General features: G+C 36.6%; 1 long non-coding RNA gene across 1 annotated transcript; it reads left to right on the top strand.

The window, feature by feature from the left end:
- Positions 1-6,724: 6,724 nt before the first annotated feature.
- Positions 6,725-8,102, top strand: LOC135075499 (uncharacterized). Its single transcript, XR_010258030.1, has 5 exons — positions 6,725-7,063; positions 7,148-7,254; positions 7,374-7,466; positions 7,560-7,622; positions 7,816-8,102. It is a non-coding gene; the product is annotated as an uncharacterized LOC135075499 (long non-coding RNA).
- The last annotated feature ends 1,333 nt before the right edge of the window (positions 8,103-9,435 follow it).

Below are 9,435 nucleotides of genomic sequence, written 5' to 3' on the forward strand. Positions count from 1 at the left end.
CGATCTGGTCTTCTGTGGTTGCTGCCAGAAGAAAGGAAATATTAAAAGCGTAATTCCAGCTGTTGAAAATAGACACTCATAGACTCAGCATAGCTTCCAGTAAAGTTCATCAGGTTCCACCCATCAGACAAAATGCAGTGGTTGATTCTTACGAGTTTCGTAAGAGTTTTACGTCATTAGCATAGCATTAACAAGTTTGTGGTATTCTACTACATGTTTGTAACAAATGTTTAAAAAACTGATTCCAACGTTCAATTATTATTTTCACACTTCGAAATCCTACACCAGCTGATAAGATTTGCGAATCAAAACTGAGGTAAGATATTCCCGAATATGAACGTAGATGAATTTGGGACGAATCTCGTAGATGGATGCAATATGCAAAGGTAATCTGGACCCACAATGGCTTCCACAAAGCGAAATCAAAACGAAATTAAAAGAATCGTAATGAACAATAGGTCTCTGTGTAGGTTTGGTGAAATGATTATGCTACAGGAATTGACCTTCGTACCTTTAGGTTTATTGGATATCAGTTTGGAAGAAGCAAGAAACTTGATTCTGGAATAAAATATTTGGAGGTTTAATTGCGCGTGTAAACAGATAAGCAAAGCCTCTATTGAAAATGAGTTAGAGAATAAGATGCTGGAAGTCTCAATTAATATCCAATGATAACGATTTAAATAAATTTTAACTAAACATTTATCATTATTTAAGGTAGCAGGCCGCCACTAACCGGCCATTGTGGAAATCGTTGGGGGATGCCTATGTTCAACAGTGGATGCCCTATGACTATGTCCTATAGTTTATCTTATTCCATCAACAATGTGACTTTGCTATTGCGGCATTTAGCAGCAGGTGTAGCACGAGGAAGATGTAGATAAATGTTTCATCATCATCATCATCTCAGCCATAGGACGTCCACTGCTGAACCCAAAATCATTCCATATTTCCCGGTTGGTAGCGGGCTGCGTCCAGCGCTTTCCTGCTACCTTTATGATGTCGTCGGTCCATCTTGAGGGTGGACGTCTCACGGGACGTCGTCAGTCGTCGGTCCACCTGCACTTGTTCTACTCACGGTGGTCGGAGGCGCGGACGCAGGCGGGTCGGGCGGGGCCTGCTACATTTCAACCAAACTGCTGGATAAAGGCCTCCTTCTAGAATCTTCACAGCTCCTGTTTGTCCGTGTTCAGGCGCTTCTTGAACCTTCTTCGGTCGTCGGTTCACCTGCACTATAGTCTGGTCGCCGAGCACGTAGAATTTTGTCCAATGACCCCAAACTACCCATCCTTATCGCTCGCGCGTAATTATACAGTGTGAGTCACGTTAAAGTGTACATATGAAAATAGATGAAACTAGACCTATTTTTATCGACAAAAAAGAGGTCAAAAATTTTTTGAGATTTTTTTTAAATTTATTATAGAATTTTTTTTCTTCCAATTACTTATTGTAAAAAAAACGTAATAACTTTTAAACTAAGCGGTACATCCTGATAAAATAAAAACAGTAATAATGCTAAATAACAGACGATACTGAAAAAATACATAAAATACCCAGAAAATGCCAACAAATAATAAAAAATGATACTTTTTGAAAAAAATTTGCTTAAAAATTCGTATTTTTTTGGTTATTTGATAAATTTCTCAAGAAAATGCCCCTATAACAGGTGGTTTTTATTACTTTGTATTATTCTCTATCGTATTACCTTTGTAAAACCAAAAATTGCATGTCTCTATCCCTATCACAACATTTGCTATGATCGTTTGAACAAAGGCCTGCCACAACATTATTCTCCGCTACAGGTAGAGACAATTTTAATTGTAACTAAAATGCTTATTTTACTTCGAAATCTTTTGTTTTTATTCGAAATCTAACTTGTCTTTATCAAAATTAAGAATCTAGAGCCATTTTCAGTTTCGTCGTTAACGAAGCGTTGAATGGCGCGCCCGGAGAGGCTTAGTTCAAACGATCATTGCAAACGTTGTGATAGGGATAGAGACATGCGATTTTTGGTTTTACGAAGGTAATACAATAGAGAATAATACAAAGTAATAAAAACCCCCGGTTATAGGGGCATTTTTTGGAGAAATTTATCAAATAACCAAAAAAACACGAATTTTTAAGCAGATTTTTTTCAAAAAGTATAATTTTTTATTATTTGTTGGCCTTTTTTGTGTATTTTATGTATTTTTTTAGTATCGCCTGTTATTAAGCATTATTACTGTTTTTATTTTATCAGGATATACCGCTTAGTTTAAAAGTTATTACGTTTTCTTTACAATAAGTAATTGGAAGAAAAAAAATTCTATAAAAAATTAAAAAAAAATCTCAAAAAAAATTTGACCTCTTTTTTGTCGATAAAAATAGGTCTAGTTTCATCTATTTTCATATGTACACTTTAACGTGACTCACACTGTATTGTTGTCGCGACTGTGCGACGGGCGCCCGCAGTGAGTGTGCGAGCGCAACAGCAACATAATTACGCGCGAGCGATAAGGATGGGTAGCTTGGGGTCATTGGACAAAATTCTACGTGCTCAGAGACCGGGCTCTACTCACGATGGTCGGAGGCGCGGAGGCAGGCGGGTCGGGCGGGGCCGCGGGGGGCGCGGGGAGCGCGGGCGGCGCGTCCGGCATGTCGGACGGCTCGCACTCGCCGTTGCGCCGCTCCGGCCCCGGACTCTCGCCCTGCGCAAGAGTTTGTTATGTTGAACACTTCTTCATTGGTTCGATCTTGTCGCGACAAGGTTAAATTTCTGTGCCTATTATTGGCAGGTAGGTAGCAAATAGCTCATAAAATAGGCCCCTTTTAATGTTTATTGTCCGTGGTGCATACCTATCTTTTTCATAAAGGTTACTAAACCTTTGTTTGTCACCTGTCATCAGCTTTGCAACGGAGGGAAGTCGAACCTTAACTTCGAACTCCTCTTATGTTCTTCTGATTAATTGATGACAGTTTAACTTTTCCCCCAGGACAAACTTGACTTGCATTGGTTGGGTTTTTATGGCGGTCAAGCTGTAGATCCTGGCTACACAGGAGTTGCAGTGGTGGGAACGAGAGGTGGGAATAGTCCCGTTTAGCTTTGGAACTTATCCAGAGCCACACTTTTAAAGGAGCGTCCACACAAGGCGCATAAGCTCACGAGGTACGCTTGTCATCCTGCTTGATTAAAATAGGTATCAAAACAATGCCAAGAGCCTTATGGCGCAAGTACACGATGCGGGAAATTGGCCAAGACGTAATAGTGTGAACACCATCTCGGTTACTTTCGCGGCTTTCGCCCATACTTCGGTGTGCGGGCTAGTGCTTCGACTTAGAAACATTTTTCGCATAATGTACTAGCGCCATTAGAAAGATCCAAGAAGATGATTGATAGACAAAAAGCAATAAAAATGAGCAAACAAATTAATTTTCGTGTACGTTTCGTTTCTTCTGTAGAAGAAACCAAAACATTTTTTATCTGTGGTTAAGTTTTGAAAGGTTCCTAATTTGAAATTAATTCTTAATTTAAAAATCCTTCCAATCTGAGGTTGCGGAGCAATCAAGCAAAAAGTAGCGTGAAGTTAGACGCACATTGCGAGCATGTGAGTTAGTTAAAAAAATCCCGTGCACAAAGCGGTGTATTTATTTCAGCAGCCATCAAAATGTTTGGCAATTTCTAAAATCAAGTGAATTTAGTGAGTGAGGAACTTTTCGGTAGCCACCAAAACGTTTGCCAATCGCCAATTAGTCAAGTGAACTTAGTGTGTGAGTGACTAACTCCTAGTGATTAACTTCTTCAACATGTTTACAATCAGAAAACTGTATTTTGAAGAGACGTTGGCTGTGCGTTGGCTGACTGGGAGTCAAGTACGCGGCACTATGGAGACGAGGTTTGTTCGCCGTTTGTTTATTTAGTAAGTATAGTTACATATAAGGACTAGTATTGAAATGAGTTCTTTTGATTCATTTTCGCTGTTATTCATTTACGAGCCAGAAACAAAAAAATATTTGAAATAGGAGTCACTCACTTGAGTGATGATCAAAACATTTTAAAATCTCTGTAAAACTGTTCAACCTGATTATTCTAAAAGAAATATTCGAAAACTTTAAGGGCTGATGGTTATTAGGTGAGTAGGTGAGACTAAACACATTTTCATTATAGGTAGGTAATGTAATTTAAGAGTATAGATATCGTATTATTTCATGAGGATTAAACAGGATTTCTAGAAAATTCAAAATAGGTAGATTATGTAACAAGCCAATTTACTGTAACATCTAACTTAAAATCTTTTTTCTTGTCTAGAATCTAAGCAATTTTGAGCCCCAAATTTTGTCCTTTCATCTCGAAACCTTAAATAATTCCCCGGGCCACGTTGTCAAGCCAAACACACTGGCCGCAAACACGCCGACAATTTCAACTGTTTGCTAAAGGAGCGCCACTGATTGCTTCGCAAATAAAAATAATGGGAATGACTCTCGGTTAGATTCTGCTTGGAGCTTACATGGGACAGCCAGATTTTAAAGTTGAAGGTTTAGGCCCGTTTTCTAAATTGAGATATTTAACTTTAGTGTGCTCATCTTGCACGCTAATGCTGAAAATCTTAATTCAGAAACTAGGGGTTAGACACGCATTGTAAAAACGTAAGTCAGTTAATGCTTTCATTGACAAAGTCCGATTCAAAAATATCATCATCATCATCATCATTTCAGCCACAGGACGTCCACTGCTGAACATAGGCCTCCCCCAATGACTTCCACATCGCACGGTTGGTAGCGGCCTGCATCCAGCGCCTTCCCGCTACCTTTATCAGGTCGTCGGTCCACCTTGTGGGTGGACGTCCCACGCTGCCAACGTTCAAAAAATATGCTACGAAATAATTTTCGTAGCAGCACTACGAGTCTACGATGAAGCTACGAAACCTTCTCTTGAAATGGATTAATAAATAAAGTTTTGTTGTTCCAGGTATGCCATTAACTTCTAAGTATTATCCAAGATAGATATGTAAGTATTTTAAAATTATGTCCCTTCTTGTAATTTAACGATTGCCTTCGATTAAAATTAAAATTGTCAAAAAGACTTGCATACGAACTGATGTCATAACTCGTTAATACTTAATTAAACTAAAACTGTAAATAAAATATGTGTATAGGTATTTTGTTCAACGGATTTCATTTGGCTAAAGATAGTTTCACCTTAACTTTTTAATATCAGCGTCTCACACGACGTTCCAAAGATACTAACGCGTATTCACAAACGATGCTTGCTTATGTGAAGCAGCAAATCGAATGCATAGCGTTGAATAGAGCTCTGTGATTAGTTCGTGAGTCACCCTGTGCGCCCACGCGCAGTGTGAGACCTCATAGTAATGTTTGTGTATACGGGCATAAAGAAACTAAGCAAACGCATCGCGAAGGCTACCTTACATATCAATTTCGTTTACGATCCAGCCTAATCCCTCTTCTAAGACGTTTTACGCGGAATTGAGTTAACTGGTTTGTCAATTAGCGAGCAGAAAGATCCCATTTGCAGCTAATGTGGACTGGATTGATATGGGCGTTTAATTTGAGATCGGAGATAAAAGCCGAGCTTTATTGCTAATCGTTTAAAGGTGCTTTTATCCTTTTATTTAATTAAATACGAAGTGATGGACAGTTGAATTAAGAGAGGCTAAAGCTTCTAGAAAGCAAAGAGAAATCTTTTTACACCGATTTTACAAAATTCCAATTGGTAGGTATGTGGAATAAAAATTCCATGGGCCTATTAATGGACTAACATGCTAAAGTAGAAGGCATTTTTGTTGCTTACTAGAACATTAATTTGTACATTCAGGCACGATTATACCTTTTTGCAATATAACTAACTTTTGTCAATTTATGAGTCACTTTAATGCACGGAATCATATTTTCATTCGGACTACAGCTATTTTAGTCAACGAGCGATTGTAACAATAACTAATTATATTGTTTTTAATGTGTGTTTACTGGGCATCTTACCCAAGTCTTCTGAATATCTACTCTTTTAACCTTAAGGCCGGGTAGCAGAGAAAATGGCGAAAATGAGGTTTTCATTTTTCATTTTTGAGGTACTAAACAGTAAAATTAAAGGCTAAGATTTTTATTGGGCATAGTTGAGGATATTTTCTAGGGCTATTAACGGATGGAAACACGATTTGATGAAGTTGACTCGATAGAATAAATTCCCAAAGTTACCTCTATTCGTTTTCTAATTATGGTTTTATTTTTAAAATAAGCGATTTGAGATTCTAAATCTTTTACTAAACTAAAGTTCAGAAATAACTTGAGGGCTTTTAACGGATGAAATTTTTATATTGCGTCTTATTTAGTTACTATGTTAAAAAATGTGGAAAAAATCGTCCATGACGGCTTGGACAATCTCAATCAGTCGCGCGCACGGGGTGGAAACGCCATAGAGTTTGACAGCTCCATAGAGAGTGAATTTTTTTGACAGTTCCGAGAGGAAGTGACTTTTTTTATAGTTGTCTTTTGTATGCGACAATGGTCTTTTGCGTGTCTGTCAATCAAGTTAGTAAACATTTTCGAATTACAACTCAACTTTTATTTATAAATTATTTTATTGAATCCTTAAGATTGAATCTATTTGCATTCTATAAATGAAATGATTATTTAAAAATATATTAATACAAAGTCGTAATTTTCACTTTAATCACTTTAGTTCCGTCTCAAGTCTACAACTGTGACATTATTAAAAAAAATAAACGTCAAAAATTTTCATCGAAAAAACGTGTTTTTCTACAAATTTTATCTAATTAAAATCAATAATTGCTCAATCATTATATTCATTATTAATAAGAACTAGGTACATGTGCATGGATTGCCTGTTGGATTGATGTTTGTTTAAGAAGAAATTTCTCTCAAGTAAGACTCGAGAAAGGTTATTGCAGCTTGCAGCAACATCATGTTTTATCAAGTATTGAACCACACAAAGGATTAAATCTTCATTACAATATCATTCATAACTCCATTTAAATCAATGGAAACTAAATATGGATCGTTTCATGGAGTAACAACATACTTTGGAGTTTGGACCCAAAATACAATACACGTAGGTACATTGCAGGCATAGATTGCAGGACACAGTGAATGATACGTGTTTTATACAGTGAATCTAAGTACCTATTTGTTTCAGGTTAATATCGAACTTTGAACTTGTAAGGTGTTAAGCTGCAATTACAATAAAAGTGCTTGCTATGGAATCACCGGTGCTGAAAGATAGAAAGAAAAAATATTTATTTGGTGCAAAATGATACATAACCTTTACTTCCTATTCAAATAACTTTAGAAGAAACCTATATAAGCAATAAAACCAGACCAAGAATGCTTGATTACAAACGATGAACTTATTTCATTTGCAGGTTATGCCGTGACATAGATGCATTAAATTAGGAAGATTTGTATTGGATGAATTACCCAGATAACAAAACAACTTCTGTTGATAAGAACATTTGGTAAGTACCTTTAAAATTTAAAACACTCTTAAAATGATTCTAACTTTATTGATATCAAATAGAAAGACCTAAAAGTTAATTATTTAATTACAGATTGGTGGAATCCAGATTCTGTGAATGTACATGTAATTGATTGAAAAGTGCACATTTGACAAGGTAAATTAATTTTATTTAACAAAGTAGTGCAAATCTAGAAACAAAACAGACAGTAGGTAGGTATGGTAGATAAGACAGATCACTTGTTTATCGGCTGTACTCTATAATATTAGTGTAGAATAGGAGATTACAGTCTTACGGTGACATGTGCATCTTTTTGCTCTAAATTTACAAATATTTCATCATTTTACAGGTGGTGAGAAACGTGTAGATCTGGCCTGCTTACAGTGGCTATTGGATTGGACAGAACCAAAGTGAGAGTGAACGTGTGAATTTATGGAGAACATTAAACTATTTTACTATAAGTCATAACGCAACTTATTTTGTATGAGTTACATACAAATGTCAAGCCGTGAGTACATTATGTAAAAACTAAAACAATGTACTGTAATCTTTTAAAATCCAATAGTTTTCATGCTTATTGATTTTCGTAAACAAAATATTTCATGTTATATTTCATCAATAAAGTTTCATTTGATACTTCAATAGTTTTATTTTTAACCGCAATACATGAAAAGGAACGGATTATAAAAAAGTATGACAGGTTTATTTAATCTGTGGGCGGCAGACGCCATATTGTATTCAGCGCCACCTACTGGACAATCTAGCTCGGTACCAGTTTGTTTATCGTTCAACCAATACTAGGGCCGTTTCCTATCTGTCTTTAGACATACTCTCTAATCTGTGGTCGCGCGGTGGCGCTTACGGAGGACGGACGCGTGTCAGTTTTTTGGCCGTGACAGTTCGCGATTTGTCAATATTTTTGACAATGATGACTTTGATGAGTCACAGTATAATAATATCAGTGTTACTGGAGAAAGCTTAAATTTTTGATAATTAAAAATTATCAATTTTGTCTACCTATTGTTTAAATCGTTCGCATCCTTTTAAACGAAGACTCTACTCATGATACATAGTACATTCCTCAAATATGAGACAAAACCAATGAGTTAAAATTACATTTTAATAGTACCTACATACAATCGTCTTACACTCTTTAGAAGAGCAAACTGACACAAATAAATAATAAAAAATACTGTCTAAGGTCTGTAGCTAAAGGTCTAAGCTGTAAGATAGAAGAATCTTCTAGCCAAAAAGATGGCAGATGCAGCAGATGTCAACGGATTTATAACTGGAGTTCATATGACTCCTTGTAGACTTGAGTCTCTAGAGCGTCCCTTCCTCCACCATGCGTAAGAATTTTCACAAAAATACTGTCTAAGGTCTGTAGCTAAAGGTCTAAGCTGCAAGATAGAAGAATCTTCTAGCCAAAAAGATGGCAGATGCAGCAGATGTCAACGGATTTAAAACTGGAGTTCATGTGACTCCTTGTAGACTTGAGTGTCTAGAGCGTCCCTTCCTCCACCATGCGTAAGAATTTTCACAAAAATACTGTCTAAGGTCTGTAGCTAAAGGTCTACGCTGCAAGATGGAAGAATCTTCTAACCAAAAAGATGGCAGATGCAGCAGATGTCAACGGATTTAAAACTTGGAGTTCATGTGACTCCTTCTAGACTTGAGTCTCTAGAGCGTCCCTTCCTCCACCATGCGTAAAAGTTTTCCAAAAATACTGTCTGAGGTCTGTAATAAAAGTCTAAACTGCAAGATAGAAGAATCTTTTAGCCAAAAACATGGCAGATGCAGCATAATATGCTGGTATATAGGTGGTGCCAGTCCAGTCTTAAATCCGTTGATATAATATATCTGACTGGCACCACCTTGCAATGTCATCCTCTCATTGTTATCTGTAATGTAAATTATTTTTAAAATGTATTTAAAAAATAAAATGTTCGTTTTATTATTTCAATAATCT

Source organism: Ostrinia nubilalis, chromosome 10 (genome assembly GCF_963855985.1).
Source record: "Ostrinia nubilalis chromosome 10, ilOstNubi1.1, whole genome shotgun sequence".
NCBI classification, from domain to species: Eukaryota; Metazoa; Arthropoda; class Insecta; order Lepidoptera; family Crambidae; genus Ostrinia; species Ostrinia nubilalis.